At 44.4% G+C, this 18,771-nt stretch overlaps 1 long non-coding RNA gene across 1 annotated transcript in view; it reads right to left on the bottom strand.

Annotated features, from left to right (window-relative positions):
• Positions 1-236: 236 nt before the first annotated feature.
• Positions 237-18,771, bottom strand: part of LOC136993394 (uncharacterized) — a 36,163-nt gene continuing 17,628 nt past the window's right edge. The window contains exons 3-4 of the long non-coding RNA XR_010885663.1: positions 15,661-15,897; positions 237-255 (exon numbers count right to left, since the gene is read on the bottom strand). This is a non-coding gene — a long non-coding RNA (uncharacterized lncRNA). The remainder of the gene's footprint in view (positions 256-15,660; positions 15,898-18,771) is intronic.

Genomic DNA, 18,771 nt, shown 5'->3' with positions numbered 1-18,771 from the left:
ATACCTTGTTCATTAAAAAATCCCTTAACACAGGGAACGGCACATGTCTTTAGGATTACAACTGAGAAACAACAGTTCTGAATAGGGCAAAAACACAGAGATATTTTAACTTTTGGCAACAACAACAAAGAACCAGCAACAAGAAGAGAGCAATGAGCAATGTCTCAGGGCTGGGTATTTGGTTTCTTGTTCTGCAATAGGATTCCTGCTTGATCTTGCACGAGTCACTTCTCTCTTGGGTCCTCGCTTTGGCACCTGTAAAAAGTAAAGATAAAAACTTGGATACTGCTGCACTCCCTGCTTTATTGTGATAGAGAAACAATTTAGAGGCACAGCGATGAAGGATTTGTGCAGACCCCTATGACAGAGAACATATGGACTGAAACAGCAGAGACCTTCTGCTTCACAGAAGAAATTACTGTACACACAGAGACCACGGGCTTTTATAAACTGGATGTCCTAAAGATGAGCTCCACTGTCTGCATGTAGGATGCCAAATGTGAGGCTTAAACATTTTGATTCCTGTCTGTTCTGTGTATTCCAGCTTCTCCTGCTGAAGAAGAACCTGCCAAGGTTGAGGCTCTGATTTGTGATTTGCACACAGAGAGGGCAACATGCAAAACCTGCCGCCTCCTTTTGACCTGCTGGGCAGAGTCCATCCGTCCTCAAAGTACAAGATCCTGAGGGTCCAGACTCAGCAGTAACAGCAGGCTTCCTGGAGCACATGGTGTGGCTCAGGTCTTTACCCAAGTCAGTATAACAAAGTCTGCCACCACTTCTGGATCCAGTTCAAGAAAGCATCTCTAGGAAAGTACTTATACCTCCTTTCATATGAGATTTAAACACACGCTCAGGTGCCTCCTTGAACAAGGATATCTCTGCACAAGGTGATGGCAAGAAGCTGGCTTAGCTCATCCGGCAAAGAGCCTAGTATGCAAGTTTCCCAAGAGCTGGCGTCGTGTCCTGCTCAGGCCAATGTCCCTGCACCCCACTGCCGCAGATTCAGCCCCAGGCTTTTGAAGAGAGGCCATTCATGGGACAAATTGCTATGACCTTTTCAAAGCCCTCCCCAGGCTAGAGATGCTGGGCCTGAGAAGAGTCATTTGCCAAATAATTTCTTAATGTTTGAATCTTCAGGCGAAATTTGTCATGCTTTTAATTTATTATAGAAGAAAAGGGGAAGCTCTGAAAGTTTTATGATTTTAAAATGTTCTAACATTTATTTCAGTGTTTCAGTTTTTACTGCAATTATCTTTGTGGCAGAGGAAATTTCTCAGAACCAAAAGCTAATGTTGCTTTCAGCCACTAATGCATTTTCAATTAGTGTTAGAGAAAGCTAAAACTATCCTTCTGCTGCTTCAGAAGTGGAGAAAAGCATCTGGTACACAAGTGTGCAACATTAGAAGCAAACAGTACTGAAATACACCTTTTTTTTACTAACTGTCTCCCTTTTAATGGGTCATAACTTCCCTCAGCTGATTTTCTCTTGAGCTGGAATTCTCTCTGCAGGCTTCTGGGTAAGCGTTTTGTGAAAGGCCATTTAATTATTTTCAGACTCAGGCTTGTAAAAAGAAATCTGTTCCTTTCACACTGTTCTAATCAGACATGCTGAATATGCATCTCTTGCAACAGCTATTCAAATATACATTTCTTTAAACACATCCGTAAGTGCCAGGTTCTCAGCGTAAACTGGTGCGGTTCCATCAGCAGCACTAGCAATGTTCAAACTTGTGTCATCAGACGGTCTGGGTCTCACTTCAGGGCTCCATGTTCTTCCATATCATGCCTGAACCTCAAATGAAATGTTTTATGCTCTTATACAGCCACTTAACTCATGGTTCTTGTATTTTTCCCCCTCGGTATTGTTAATAGTTTACATCCACTTCTGGCATTATATGATATTTATTACAACTGTGGAAGACATGACATCCAATGAGTTAGATCATGTTACGACACTTCCTTGACCTCTCTATCAGCATGAGAATAGCAAGAGGTTGATTGCTTAAGTGTGGGCAGTTGTTTCTTTGTTGCTGCATTTCAAGTAGAAAATTCTGCATAAATTTCATGTTTTGAAAATTAGTGTAAATATAAGTACCAGCACAGGAAACGTGCTGCTTTGTGTTCCGAAATTTTTATTGTATAATACTTCCCCCTGCGAACACCTGTTACTTGATTCCTGTGATTTTCCTCTCCAGTGATGATGCCTGAAACGTGTTACTTGGTTCGCAGCCCCTTTGCTTCGCAGAAGACGGAGCGTGCACCTTTGCGGGGCCAAGACAGCCCGTCGCGCCTGATGGAGCACGGCTGTGCCGAGCCCCCGGCCGGGCCGACCCACCGCACACATGTGCGCCAGGCTTTGATCTCCTCCTCCATCCGCGGCCGCCGTCGGCCCTGCCCTTGCCTTTCATGTGCGGAGACGAGGCTCCGGAGATAGCGGATGCGAGCCCTGGCCGCACATGAATCGCCGCGCAGCGCGGCGAGCGGAAGCGCGCTAGTAAACAGACTCTTCTCGCTGCTGTGTGTTCACCTAAGAGGGAACTATTTTGATTGCTAATATCCTAAGTGAAAATGCGGTAATGTAAGGCTTATTATCTTTACAGAGCGCATCAATCCATGAGCAATGAGTTAGGAAATAATCTCCTCGACAGAGATGTGAACTCTGATACGACCATCTCCCATGATGCAGAGCCATTTGCTGTGATATGTGTCCAGACACACTGGACTTGCTAAATAAGTTTTTTTTCCCAGGCATATGTATCTGGGTATATGTTGGGAGGTGAAAACGTCAAAAGTCTTACATGACAGGCTTGTCCCATCATATGGATAAGGGAAACGGACTAATAGGGGAATAAAACCAGCAAGAACCCAAGTACCGAACAACCAGGACGAGGGAAACGTGCCTCATCCTGGAGGTAAGATGAACATGTTAGATTAACATAAAAACATAAGAAAGGCTATAGTGGGCCAGACTGAAAGCTTACCTACCACAGTAGCCTGTTGTCAGCCGTAGCCAACACTGTGTGGCTGAGGACCACGTGATCAGATCACAGGACCAGCACAAGCATATGCCCCCAGGGCTTACTTCCCCAGCTGGCAGGCTGCTTTTTCCTTAAAAACTCCACATCTCTTGCTCTGTTTTGTTCCTTTACTTCCCCAAAACATCTTGGGTCACTATATGCCCCAGGGCTCACAAAAGGGAGCCTCATAGGTGCAGTGATCAGGTCGGGTAAGTCGTGCCCTCCAGCGCAGCACATGCCGTGCAGCCTTCATGCCCAGCGGCCAGAGTTGCGGGACTCGGGGACGGCAGCATTAGTCACCTCTGTACCAAGGTCCCCGGAGCAGTTCTGTGTTTATGAAATGTTGCAATGAGTGTTTTGTTTCTCTTGGTCACATAAATCAATCTCACTGGCTTGGCACTACTTTTCCAGAACAAAGAATTCCCAGAAAAGTGGAACCCTGCTGATGGGTTATATAATACAAAAGGATGATCCTGCTGGCCACATGGTATTTGCAGCACTGAGTATTTTTTTCTCCAGGATACAACCAGGATGCTAACAAAAACAACACATGGAAGACCTCACGGTAAGTCCCAGTGTCTGCTGAAGAGTACATAGCTCTGCTTTGGGTCCTAAAGCAAACACAGATACACCTAAAATAATTATCCAAAGAGAACAACTGAGTCTTGAGAAGGAAAGGAAGGCCTATACCAGCACAGGAGACCAAAACAGCAGGTCACGGCTGTGGTGCACACGTGGGGCTTGCAGGGCAGGAAGGTCTCCATCTGCCAACGCAGTAAACCCTGACCTCCCTGATGTCGGTGCCTTGCGGAAGCTGCCAACCAACACAAGCAACAGAAAGGTGAATTCGGGGCACCACAAACCGAAAAGAGAGCAAAATGAAGCCTCCCTTCCTCAAACTAGACTGGAGGGAATTAAGGAGCTGTTTTTCTAACTGGGAGTGCTGCAGGCAGCCCTGGGCTAAGGCCTTCACAGGCACCATCAAAATATTTTGACGGACTTTCAAGTGCAAGTTTCTCTAGGGCAAAGAATCCCTTCTTCCAGGTCAGATCACAAGAAATGACAAACATCCTTCTCAGCTACAAAGCTGAATATTTCATGTCCTTCTTCGATGGGCACGTTTTGTACTGAACACAGGTGATACAATACAAGCATCCAGAAGCATGTCCAAGCAGAGAGATGAGGAAAAACCTTGATTTTTTTGGCAATGCACTCAATGGAGAAAGAGGTGACTGAGCACAAAAACACAGCAAGAAGAAACTGAAAAAGCAAAACCTCAATATAGCAGGAACATTTCAGACTAGCTTCACACTATTCAGTGTGCTGGATGGCACACCTACTCTTGCGTGCTCTAGCAGAATTCTCCCTAATTACTAATATGGGTTTAATTAAATTTGTTGGGTTTGATTCCTGTAATTTTTCAGAGGAAAGCACTAAGGAACTATAAGTGGATAGGAAATTATTTGGTTAGGCTCTTTTTTCCTTTTTCTTTATTTCTGCCTCAAAATATATCTGGCAACTTATAAAGGACTTTTCCATTGATATTGGCCATTCAATATGTGCTTCCGAGATTTAGGTTTGCCTTGTGATATTTACCAGTTTGCTCCATGGAAAACTATATTTTTGGACGGACTGTGGAAATACACCCAAATTCAGAACATAGATTTCAACATCCCCCAGTTCGAAGAATTCCAGATTCGCAGCTGATCTGTTTTCCAGACTTCTCTCTGCACAGTGAGCTGAATCACAGTCTCCCCAATGACAGACACTAACATCACTCCAGGAAACGTGCCCTCCATTTGCAGGACAAGATATAATCGACCTGGATAGGAGCCTTTGACTCTTGGTCAACCGGTCGCCTTGGCCTGAGCTGCTGCTGGCTTGATCCCCATGATTCCCAGGCCGGGTTGGTGATGGGATGATGATGCCCCGGGCACAGCAAGGCTCACCACTGATGGGAAAGCACCGCCCGTCACGCCACGAGGCGAAGGGTGGCCTTCCCCAGCCGTAACTGGTACCGTTACGTCAGCAGGAACTTTACTCTCAGTTTCGGCTCGGTCAGGCCATGGCTGAAAGCCCCACATGGCCTTTGAAGAGAAAAGTTTTCACAGTGTGCCAGAACTGAGATTGGTAATTCCCCGTGGGAGGATCTGCAAAACCACGCGTAGCCGACACACGTGGCCCCGCAGAGCCCAGCCGCGCTCAGGCAGTTCCCAGGGTTTAAGGGAAATCAATTATGTTCACCTGTCACATAAAAACAACTCAAGCACCATCCGTCAGTTATCCAAATACCTCATTCCTGGCACTTGTTCAAGCATCTCCGTTATCAAACAAGATTCTTCTCCTTGAAGGCTGCAGGCTGGTGGGGAACCTGTGTGTGCTCAATTAGATTTACGGCTGTCAAAGGTGACATATTCTAATAAAATCGTTCCACCTTCCTTTTCCTTCTGTTCACCTAGTACTTAGCGGATGGGTCTGCTAATGAAATATTGGAGTACTTGCTTAGCTACAGGTGTGGTTTTGGATGAAAAGAATCACGGCTTCATTTAACTTTGCAACTTAAACATATAAACCAACAAACAGAAAAATCAGAAATCAGAAGAAGCTTTATAATAATCAGAAAAAGCCTTCTGATTATTAAGGGAAAAGATCAGAAACTCCTCAGTGAGGTATTTCTGCACGCCAAGAGCTTATAATTGCACAGAACAAACCTTCCCAAACTTCATCTAGGACTAAAATTAACTGATTCTTCCCTGCAGATTCCAGTATCAAACCTGACTCCTCTCCAGTCCCTCAACTGCAAATGTAATTAGTAACTGTGGAGCAGGAATGGGAGAAATTCTTAAATTAACCTTGAGGAAGCAGGTAGTAGACTGCAAAACGGAGTCTGCCCAAGTGGTTGTTGCCAGCTGAGACATCTTATTTGGACTCTTTTCTGTTGGAGAAATCATGTAATTCCTCTCACCACAAACTTACTCTCTAAGGGCCTGATCCAGAGTCCATAGATGTCAAGGGAAAACTTCCAGGGACTGAATTTTCTGTTATTTAGGTGGAAATTGGGAAAACACAATACTTTCCATACAGTCACGACTCCAGAGTATATTCGCAGCTAAGCCTTGTCCGCTTGGTTTCAGCCCTACTAAAGAATTGTGCAGCTTTATGTCAGTTTTTTTTAAGTAGACGCCTTCAGAAAACCCTTAGCATCCCTCATCAGTGACTCAGTGGCTTTACACAGCTGTTTACTCTCTTCTTCCGTGCAAATAGTGCCCCCATCACATCTCATCAGGGACTCTCATCTTCTGCAGAACTCAGAAAGAAACAAGTGGTTCTTCAAGGAAGCCGTAAACACACTAAATTAACAACATGCTTTTGGGGCTTTTTCTGCTGCAGACTGTTCTGAGAGGAGTACTCCTAAATTAGGCAACCTGCAATAACTCTTCCCAAGTGCCATTTTAATTCTACAGGGAAATCTGAGAACTGTGTACAAGTTTCTTCAAGTGCCACGTCAGAAGCATACCCTTAAAATGATAAATACGCATGAATTGCCTGCTTTCTGCATGGCGCATTATCTATCTTTGCTGGGTTATATATGGAATGGAAAAAATATCATAATCACAACAGTGAGTAAAGAAAATGCCATCAGGTCTCTGAAGGCAACATGGTTTGGTTTTGGTTGATGTTTATTATAGGCAGAGAGCAATGTCGCTAAAGGCACCCTCTGACCTCCATGGTCATACTATTTGTTGGTTGTTTATACGTTTTCCAAACTTTCTTGTGCTGAACTTTTTCTGTATTGTGTGTCTGAGCCTCGGTGACAATTTGAAAGTTTCAGCTGGAATGGTTTAGACATTTACACAACGAGACTTGTTTTGGTCCATTAGCCAAAAGATGAACTGGACAGTCAGCACATGCAAGCGGGCAGCACCCACTTCCCCAACGTGCCCAGCTCAGACTCAACCAGCCACCGCAGGACAGCTACAAATGCCAGCTGGGGAGACCTTCCCACACTAGCAAATGCACCACCAGCGCAGCAGCAAAGTGACAAAAAGTGGGTTTCTCAAAGCTTCCGGAAGAGGTGCTTGTTCTGCCATCAAAGTTCATAAGACTCAAGCATCCAGATCCCTCAGATTTGCTAATGCCACCCCCTGTACACCCTTTCTCTCCAGACTTTGAATATCTGAAATGACTAAATATCAAGAGCAGGAAAGTGGATTGAATAGACACATCCTATCCTCATAAAAAATCCCTCCTGTATCTCTTCTGCCCATAAGCTTTAGCACCATTTAACTTTTTTCCCCCTTAAATAATAATAAAAAAAAAAACAGTTCCCATATTTAGATTCCTCTCCTGTGAATCATATTCAGAAGGTTTTAGAGGACCTTTCATTCTCTCTCTGCCTCACATGTTAATCCAAATCTCTTTTCTTAATTAAAGTTTTACTCTACAAGAGTCTTTAACCTCCGTTCCTAAGTGACAAAATCAAATACAGCTCCTCTTGATAAGGAAAATTCATTTCTGGCTGATTGACAAGTTTAATTAAATACCAATATTTTCCTTTAATTGCTAGATCGTTACCAAGACAGCAGCTTCAAGGATTATCATGGGCGCACAGGGAAACGGTACCTAAAGATTTTGCAGCACAACTTTTCCTTGCTGCCATCTTTCCCTTTCCCCAAAGCAACCGTGTTTGCTCAAGATTATCCCACCGAGGAGCAGGGGACGGACGGGCGCTGAGGTCCAATCACGCTGGAGAAGCCTGGCCGTGATTAGGGCACTGACCTCTGAGGGCTTCACTGCGGTCCTGAGTGTCTTCCTATAGAGACATATATGGTCCTATGTGTCAGGTTAAGAGACTATAGGGTCTCTTTAGAGTCAGTGAAGAAAGGAGTGATTCAAATCTTCGGGGTCCTAAATCACCCTTGTTCCTGCCCTTCCAACCAGCCAGATGAGCCCTGGGCCTCGACAGCGGATGCGCTTGCAGAGCACGACGACAGACGTCCCCTTCTGTCTGTCCATGGGTCCGTCAGCCCCTGCTCTGCACGAGGAGCCCCCTCCTCCCTGCTCTGCGCAGCCCATGCCCCACCAGACCTGCCGTTTTTTTCTTTTGTTTTTAATTTGCTGAGGTACAAAGTACGAACGGCCGAACCTTGCTCCAGACACGTCTCTATTTATGCCGAAAATTGCAATTAATAACCAAAAGACGGCGAACTGGAAACTACGTTATAAAAAACATCCCGTTCCCATTCCTAGGGCTTCTCCCTATTACGACATTCTGCAGTGTTGCAACATCGAGTTCATCGTTGGAGAAAGTGGAAAAAAGCTGGTTATGGTTCTGTTGTACCATCGCAAGCGCCAACAGTCATTATCTTTCCAAAATCATCATATGTCTAGAGAAAACAGGGTGGCCATCACAGACTAGGGATTCTCTAATTAATTCAGACTTTCTTGCTGATGAATCACTGCTTATTTCAGGCTGCAAACAGGCATACGAGTAACTGTGCGTTTGCAAGACTCTGTTTTCAGGGATCTATTCTTGACACTGACTTGAATAAACGATTTGTGAATAGTAGACAATTACAACGCTCTGTTTCCAGGTAGCTACACTTTACTTTGTTAGGTTATTATTTTTTTAAAAAACAACTAAACCATAACAAGAAGTGGCTCTGGGCTTTCCTTCCACCACACAGCTAAGCTCCTTCCTGTTGCTTTAATGCTATTTGTGGCACATGAGTCAGCCACTGGTTTTGCATAAAAAATAGAGAAATAAAGTGAGTCACATGAAAGGTATCACAGTAATGATCTTGGTGACAGCAAAGTCCAGAGCCAGGTCGGATAAACTTACCTAACAAGACCTTCCACTGTCTCAGTAAAGCATATAATACACCTCAGGTAGGAAAGCTACCAAATAGAAAGCTACCAAAGAGCGATTACATCCTAAGTCTTATTATCTTGACACAGATATTGTCATGATGCCAAACTATTCATCATACCCTGTTAAGATGTGAAAGCTGGAACTTCTCTCTGATTTTGTTTATGTATCTTAGGAAACTGTTTATCATTTCCCATCTTGTGCATTAAAGGGACACTATTTAATAAGTACTAACGAGAGTCTGGTTTTCACATGGTCTTTACCATAACGTGGATAACATACACAGAAGCGAGATGCATGGGAGGATCCTGGTCGCTGACCAGAGTGAAGGAGGGCTCCTGCCACCTTTCCTAGGTTTCTTTCTGACCAGTCATGCTAAAATTATAACATCAAGTCACAAGTTCACTGGAGCAGTAATGGAGTGGCAAGGTCACCATCACTTACCACTAAAATCAGAACAGTTGTCCACCTCGTTCATCCCAGCGTGGACAGGCAGAGGAGGGCAGTGCTCTGTCCAGAAACCGCTTTCAGAGAGCCATTCCCTCACACACACCTTGATCTGTCCCATTTTTTACATACACATTTGAAGCATATCTTGAATACAAATATTGAGTTATAATTCTCACTAGGCACCTTTACCAAATTTGCATCGACATAACGTTAGTATACGCCTGTGATTAGATCAATATTACAAGCTAATCTTGCTTTTCACAGTTCCACTTGAGCTCAGTTCTAGCAAACAGTTCAGCTAGTCTAGTACAGCAAAACTCACTGGTCTTCTGGCTTCCTTTGGAAATCCTAAATCAGATACCACAGCTGCTGGGTCATTTCTGCATATCAGTACAGCCAAGTTCAGCCCACATTAAGTCAAGTAAACATCATAGGCCAAAAATGTCCAGCATCATATGTTTACAAAGCTAAAAACCAAACACGCCAGCCACCAATAGGTTCACCAAAGGGCAAGCTTAACACCTTGACGTGCACTTCCAAGGCAATATAAGGGATTTCAGCCATACCACTCTCTTTAAAACCACTGGAAGGCCCAAGACTGACTCTCCACACATGTCACGGGCAACATCAGACTTTAAGAGGTTCCAGAAGCTCAAAATACAGCTCAATTTCTGTGATTTATTTAGCAACGTATCCCTCCATCCCCTAACTCCATTAACGTGCTGCTGGTTTCCTATTTAACATGCACAGTGGGCTAAGCTGTTAGGTATTTTAAAGCACGACCCTATGTACCACGTTAATAGGGGCGATCTTCATACGACCGAGCTGCTCCTCCTTTTTTTTCTTTTTTTGGAGGATTTGACTAGTGCTTCTCCCCTTTTTAAAATCCCTCTCCCTCAGCAGCCTCCTTTCGCCCCCGAGAAGGGATCAGCACTAGCTCCTCCAGGACCCGTCTCGTCGCCCGCCTTCCCCTCCGCATCGCGGCCGCGGGCGACGAGCGCGTGAGGATGCGAGCTGATAAGTTAATTAGGCAAAAATTGTTTCCCCTCCGATATCCTGTTATTTTACCCACATGGTGATTTACTGATGTTCAAAATTGGGCTTGGCAGGTGGAGACTTCCGCGCTGCTGGTGGCTGCCAGAAAAGCAGGTGTCTTGGTTCTGATTTTAAGAGGCTTTTTTTTGTTGTTGTTAATTTGCCTGGGTATTTTTTTCTTTTTCTTTTTGAAAGATACATTCCCTTCCTTTATGGTTTTGTTCTCATCTTTGCAATTCACATCCTTCCTTTTAATCTCTGACTTTGGAACACTTCCATATTTGACTGTCCCTGGTATTTGAACAAATTCCTAATCTCTGGGATTTCCTTTCATCTGCAAATCACCTTTAAAAACCCCACAATCCTTTATTATTTCCTCTTTCATTTTCATCGTTTCATCTATAATAAGCAACATTAAATCCTGGGAGCATTCATGACCAACTTCAATTTCTGTACGAAAGAAAGAAAACAAACCATTTTCCTCAAGCCTGAAGTGGGATTTCTGCCAGAGGGAATATTTGTTCTCTCTCTAGTAACAAGGTGACACGGTGCCAGTTCAGTCTAATTTCGCATGGGGCGGGGAAAGATGCTTTTCAACGGCTGTAATATTCACTCAGCGTTTCTTCCAGAGCGTGTCCTAAATAAACCAAGAGCTGCGCGGTGCCCGCTGGGTCGTTTCCTTCCTCCTGGGGACCTAGGAGGACTGTACTTATTTTCTCAGGTAGCAACAAAAGAGACCATCTGCTCGGCTATTTGATAATCAGCTTATTTCTCGGCACGCGGTCCCCGCGGGAGGCTTGGAGCGCGCCCCGGGAGCCGGCGGCCGGCGGGGAGCCCGGAGCGGCCGCGCGCCCCGTGGGACGGGGACGGACGGACGGACGGACGGCCCCGGCGCCGTCTGCCCCACGAGCGGTCCCGTTCCCTTCGCGTGGGGTTGATGTTATTTGCACGCAGCATTATTTGCAAAAGGGCTCGAAAACGCAACAGGTGGGGAGAGAAAGCAGCAAAGGGGACGTGGCGAGGGGCGAAAACGGGGCCCGGGGGCTCCCGGCAATCGGCTCTGCACAGCCTTCGTAGGTGCAAGGAGCCCAGCAGTGTCAATAATTGCAATAATAGAGCAAATCACATTTTGCCACTCACCCAGCCATTGTCAAATGACATTTTCCCCTCTGTATGTGACAACAGGGATGAATTTTCCAGTTGCATCTGAAGATGATGATATCAGAGATTTTGCAAGAGGATTAGTTACACATTCAAGCTTTCAGTGCTGGAAAAAGAACTTATACAGAAGAGAGAAATTTAGAGCCTTTGAAAGATTTTTAAGAATGCTATTGAGATTTGGATATAAATCAGACCCCCATGACTGCGTATCGGATTGTTGATATCTTTAAAGGCGCAATGGTGCTTTGAAGTACAATAGAAAAATAGAGATTTTTATCTCAATTAGGTATGATGATAATTGCACTCAGACGCTTTAATCAGCATGCTTCAGATTTAACCAGATGGATATGGAGGGCAAATCTGCGAAGGATGAATTATTTATTTTGGGCACACTAAAACTTTCTCTCTTAAAGGTCATCAAACTTTTAACAGAATTGACAAAGTCTGCTGCATATGTGAATGCGATTAATCCTCTCATTAGTGAGAGGCAACGTTTTCTTTTGAACTTGATATGCCTGGTAGGAGAACAAAAAAACAGAGCAAAATCATTTATGGAAAAATACAGCTGAAGAGCATCTGTTTGTCTTACATCAGTGGTTCTGCCCCATTGCTTACAAAAAAAATTAAACTGGAAACTTTGGAGCAGAAAAATACGTTCTCTCCAGCAAGCATAAATATTTGACATTTTTAATAGGATTATAAAATTGAGAGTCCCAAATCAAGTGGCATTTATCAACTAATAAGACGCCTCTTTAATGGACGGCTAAGGAAGTTTAGTGTTAAATGTAATAAAGAAGTCTTTTACACTCAGTACCAGAAATCGACAGTGAATATAAAAGAGAGCAATGGCATTGATCACAACCGCTCGCACGGGTAAGCTTAACCATATGCGGGAATGGCTTTAAACGATTTACAGCACTTTGCGTTGAAATCAGCCATGGGGCAAAACTGGGCCCCCGGCTCGAATCCCTCCGGCCGCATCCTGACCAACGGGGCCAAGCTCTTACGGTGGGGGGTCGCTTTGGACCACAGGGGAGCCACCGCCGGGAGGACAGGGAGACGGCTCCCGGGGCCCCCCGCGGGAACCGCAGCGATGTCTCCACGGGAATAACCACCGGGAACAGGAAATTCCACGGATGCAGCGTTTGGGGCAGAAATTTTGCTCGGGCAGAACGTGAGGTTTGCAGACTTCTCCAGGTGCAAGCGTCAGCAGCCGCGGCCCTTCGGCGAGAGAGGCCTCCAGTGGGCAGAGCACCAGGGCATGATGCCATGGACAGCAACACCGGCACTAACAATCTGCACCAGGACTCGTCGTATTTAGGATCTATTCCCTGATCTATCAGTGCCTTGAGAACACTGAGCAACTCTTCCCCTGTCCTTTCCCCACATATAAAATGAGGATAATAATAATCTTTTTTTTTTCCAGAGTACTTTGAAATGCACAGATGAAAAGTGCTTAAGAGAAGTTATGTGGTACTAGCTGTTTCCAATAAGTAGTTTCTATTACTTTTATTAAAGAATAACTTATTTTTGAACAGACACTATTTAAAAAAAATCTTACTAGATTGCTTTTGCATTAAAAAAAAAAATCTATTTGCAGAAGGTGGAAATTGCTCTGCGATTTTTTCAATCTAACAGCTAGATGAGCTAATTAAGGAGAGGACAAGTATTATTCCACCAGACTTCTTAGTGCATGGTAATCCAAACATTTACCACATCTAACTTTAACAAATGCCTTAATAAATCTTTCATACGGGGTGAGAAAAAGCAGCACATTTGTCACCATAATCCCAGAGATGCTTTTCACAGAGGCGAGCTGGGGCAATCGCTCAGGCAGGACGCGATGCTACACGCAGGTTCGGTGTTGGGTGCCGACCCGGCTCGGTGCTCCCGTGCCGGCGGGATCATCACTGCAAAGTGAGGGAACAGCAGAGGCAAAGCAGAGCAAAGGGTCCCGGCTCTCCTGGACCAGGAGATAGGCTATTAGGTTTTCACCATTTCTTCAGTTTCTTTATAACAACCTAACCTGGAGAAAGCTGGAAAACAGGAGGGTGCTGCGAACTGCTAGTGATGGTTATGGGCACACCTCTGCTATCGAGAGCCCTTAATCAGGAATTTGGCCTTTTTTGCTGAGAAGGCAAAGCAAAGAGCCATCCGTGTAAGCTCTATCTGACTGAGGCAGGACCCCATAACTTCATGTATTAGTCCCAGTTTGGGAGAAAACACTTTGCTCTGGACACCAAGATATCCCTTAAATCAAGTCTGCCAGCAAAACCACTGTTACTAGAGACAGAACCAAGATAGGATGCGGAAATCCAGATAAAATCCAGATAAAATCTAGACAGGATTTTATGACAGTATGTTATTCATTCCAAAACAAATTCACAGCTAAAGTCTCCAGCAAATGAACAGCACTGCGAACGAAGCTAATGGTGCCTTGCTTTCACGTCACCGCTGAGTCCCTCTGCAGAAAGCAAACGTTCAGTCCTCGCAGCCTGAAACAGAGATGAATGACCTCATTTGTCTCCACCACAGCCTACACAACACACACCAGACAGCGTGCAGCATTCTGAGAAGGGAAGAACGAGGACCCACAATGTGTGCAACTGAGCTGCAAAACACAGCCAGCGTCTTTCTGCTCTCACCAAACCCAAGCGTGGTGTGCGACTACCAAACGCGAGGGGAGTCATCCAACTGTTTCATCAAATAACTGGGAACGCTTGTCAAAGTCACATCCCTCATCTTTATCTTCCCAGCTGAAAAGTCAATAGGAAGCTACAAGCTAATGTACCTGAATATTAAAACGCAAAGTGATTCGGGTATGATAGGAAAAGAAAACGAGGTCCAAGCAATTACTCAGATGACACAGTTATGGAGTTAATGACACACACCGGACTTGATTTTTAGTCTTGGAGAGAGGCCAGAATAATATTAATGGCCACTTTTGTGACTCTAATAACAGCACAGAGTATTCATTATGTTCAGTAAAATCAAACATCTTAACAAACAGTCGATACTTTTTAATTTTGTGGACTGCAGCCTCCATACCTCAAAGCATGACAGACACATGTTTTAGTGTAAGTTCCTCTCTACTCAGAAAAGTATTTCAAGATGTACAAAAGCACTTTTTTTAATCAAGAAGTGAGCAACATAAAAGGCCATGTCTACGAGCTAGCTTGTCTTTCATAAATAACAACTTCACAATAGGTTCTTAAATATAGAAGGAGTCATGCAAATAATTCTGCAGCTATTTTGAAAAATCTGCCTCAGACCTAAGTGCTTCCATAAAGACAGCTTTGTCTGAAACCAGACCTCCTCAGAGGAATACCTCTCGGAAGGTTTTGGACTTTGAATTAAATGAAACACCCTCGGGCACTTCATTTGCAAAGATATGGTTTATATGGGGAAACACCTCAGAAAGGCACGACGACAAACTCCGGTGTACCAGGGGACTTTCTAAGTAGCTGTTGGATGCCCTAGCAGGGGCGATTTGGTGTTGGCCAAGCTCTGCTGCTGGCGCAGTACAGGTCCAGGATTTACCACAGTTATCTGCAGAACTGTTCAAAGACTTCAGTCAGGCCTCAAAAGCAGCAAAACAAGGATGTTGCATCATTTGCAGTGGCAACGTTGGAGGGGAACTGCATCACAGCAGTGAATCAGCAGTGTCACCCTTCATTTCCCTTAATTTCAGACCTGGAAATCCCACCATCCCGTAGCAGCACTGGGCAGGGATCTCCCTCGCCGTTGACCTGCCCCAGGACTACTCATATTTCTTTTGCAGCACAGTCCTAGCACAAATACACCCAAAACTCCACTCTGAGATGCTGCACATTCACTGTATCACAGCAGTAATTAAAAGAGCGAAAAATCTTGCTGCCAAATATCACAGTGTCGTGTTACTCGCACAGTGAGGGCTGAGTGAAGCAAGCTTCAGGGGTTATATTCTTTGTGGAGCTTTTATTTCTTAAAGGACGGTCGTAACCAAACTACCCTGGGAAGAAAAAGGCCTTTTAAGAACAAGTTTAATAAAATTCTAAATTTAAATTTAAACACACATACAAATCATTTCTGAATGTTTGTTGCATTTCACAACGGGAAAATCCCCCCTCCTTTGGTTAGAATTATTACCTTTTAATGGGTACCATAAGATTTGTTCATTGCCGTAATGTTTTCCAGGATTTTTCTTCCTTTGTGCGCCCACAGTGTTCCCCTGCTTTGCCCTTTACAGTAGTCTCAGCAGCGTGCCTTGTGTTCACTGGCACAAACAACTCAGTGGTTTCAGCGGTCCTTGGGATTTCCAGCCAGGTTTGACTAGGTGATCCAGCCAGTTATCGGAGAGATTTTAGACTGGAAATTAGAACAAACCTGGAATGAAAAACAAAGGAATAAACGCTAAAGGATTGTTACTATTAGGAATCTCTTTGATACAAGGTGTTGTACATAACAGAATGACTTTATTCTTTATTGTCAGTTTTGGAGGTATCACATTTGGGGATGTCTGAGGTTCCTCTCTCCCAAAAGGTAAACGCTAGCTGGTGTGACAACCTGGGGACTCAGCCGACTTACAACTTATGAATTCTGGTTGCTTTTTCACGTAACTGTTAAGAAACTATGAGCACGCAGAAGCCACCATTTTTGACACCGCCTTGAGTCCGTGCGCTCCGAGCAGGGAGCAGCTAGCAGTGAGGCCGGGCTGGAAACACTAAACAACCTATATGCTAACGAGGGGACTGAGCTGGGAAGCCAGACTGACTTAATTTGTTGCATGGAGGAGGTCTGGAAAGTGGAAAATTACCCAAGGCTGAACAAAGAGGTAAGCTGTGGCCAGGGGGACACATACACAGGCTGAGAGTACCACACAAGACGATCGGGTCGGAAGGAAGAAGACACAAGCATGCTTCTGCGCGGGTGGGAGTCGAGGTCTGGTTTAATTGAATAACCGGTATGGGTAAAGCAAGCCGAGCTGGGCAGGGAGAGAAACATTCAGCTGTTCTCAGGAGAAGTAATAAGCTGCAGGAGAATTACCTTGGACAACCCCAGAAGAGGTTGACCCCAACGAATACCCCAGCGCGTGGCTGGTTTTTGCCTTGCTATTGGCTTTTTGGTGAAGAGCGTAGTGCCTGACGCAGCACGGGCTCCGTCTCCTGGGGCACAGCTCGGAGCAGCCCCCGGAGCGGGGCAGCGGGGAGGTGTGGGCAACTCCTATTTATTCTGTGAGATACTCGCACTGTGTTTTAAAGAAAAATCAAGGACGTCTACCTTCGTCTTCCTGCCCTGGTCAAGCCCAGTATTAATACAGGATTCTGTGGACTGCTGGAGTAATTTTATTTCTTATTGGCAAAAGAGACTTTTCTCCACAGTTACCACCTGCTTATCATCTCTCTCATACAGTATTCTTTTAATCAAAAAATTCTTTAAAAATCATTTTTTTTCAAAGCTATCATTGCCTAAGAGGCATGGTTTACCAACAGATTGCATTTACAAACACTTGGAAAACTGGGAACAGGAGATTAATACTCTATAAAGGGTGAGTAAATGTGTGGGAACCCGTTAAAATGCTAGGAATTATGAACACATGCCCCAGCAGAGCCCAGAAATCTATTCTTAACCTTCTTAAAGCCTTATCCATTCCTAAACTCCTCTAATCCACAGGATGATCCATCGCATCGGGGAAGCCTCACCGTGCCTCCATTCTGAACTCTCCCAAAACACCAAAGGCGGATCCAGAGCTGCCCCGTGCTAACACACAGGTTCTCCATGGGGAGACTTATTTGTCCCAGCACTTTATCTCACAGTACCACCTCCAAAAACTTCCAGTGCAGGCAATTCTCAAGTATGGATTGGGGATTTTCTTTTGCTCACGTTAACTTACATGAGATATATTTCAGGGCTGAGTTTGTACTGACAGAGAGGTGGACAGAAGTGTTGAGATGCTGTGAGCGCAGATGTGTGTGCAGATGTGTGTACAGTCTGCAGCACGGGTCCCCGTAGGGTGTTCCAGGCTGATCCAGCACAAAATTAAGAGTATATGTCAGCCACAGTTCAGCTAATGACATCTGGCTATCACAATACCGCTTAAAGACACTGCTTAAGTGCTCTATGAGAGTACTATTAACATTTTAATATCATCCATGCCTTGTTATTTTCAGATCTGAACCTGAACTACAATATTGTACTGGAACAAATTCCTGTCTCTGCTTTGAAGTTAGCCTCTCTCTCCGCAGCCACGGAAGCAACTCCCGTGACCCTCCTTCCTGCAAGCTGTTGGGGCAGCTCGGATCTGGAGATAATCTTCCCTGCCCAGACCCACTCCTACTTTCAGAAAAAGTTTTCAAAGTGAGTTCATGATCTGTGTGATTTTGTCAGCCAGTTTTCACTTTAGGGGCATAAGAGAAGAGGCAACGCTGCTGGGCATAGAAAAAAGCCTTTCAAAATCACTCTTTTGGTGTAGTTACTAATATCAGAGGGTAACCTAAAACCCTATCAGCCTACACGGAAATCTCAGAAGTATTTTATTTGTAGACTAGCAGCCAAATTTCTATTCCCTGTCAAGATGATGTAAATCTGGAGTCATACAACTGAATACTGGGAAAAGGAGAAATTCTCTGCATACACTAATTATATTTCCACATTTTGGAGAGAAAAAGCTGTCCACACTGGACTAGTCTGTGACCTGAGATTGAGGGAGAAAGGTATATGCACAAAGCCTATACTGTTCCTGAATGAATAACAATGCTTAAAAGGCAGTAATCAAATTACTTTTCTAGTTTAACTAAAGTTTTAGTCATTGCTAGCAACTCAATTAGTCATTGTTCTTATTAAGCAGCCAAGCCAGCCAAATGTCACAGTGGAAATACTTGACATTTTCTTAGCAATTTGAAAAATTACAAAACAAACCCTTTTTAGGGTATAATATTCCTAATGATTTGTCAAAATCACTAAGCTATCACAGATCTACAGTAAGCATGTAAGAGTACACATAGGTAACCTAAACCAAAAACATTGAAAAAACCCCCCCACAATTCATGCCATCAGAAGCACCAGATCTGCTAATACCCAAAAGATTTTCCACTTGCTGCAGGACCTGAGTTTTCAAAAATTTAGAGAATGTGTTTCAAAGCTTTCTCTACAACTACATACAAGATTCTCAACAAAACCCAAGACTGAAGATGCCTGGAACTAGCTCAGTGGTGGAGGAGCCGGGGCCCTGTGAAGTGGCTGAGACCCTTGAGCCCCATC

Source organism: Apteryx mantelli, chromosome 14 (assembly GCF_036417845.1).
Source record: "Apteryx mantelli isolate bAptMan1 chromosome 14, bAptMan1.hap1, whole genome shotgun sequence".
Lineage (NCBI taxonomy): Eukaryota > Metazoa > Chordata > Aves > Apterygiformes > Apterygidae > Apteryx > Apteryx mantelli.
The sequence above is the reverse complement of the archived record's forward strand: the minus strand, read 5'-3'. Positions and strand labels throughout refer to the sequence as shown.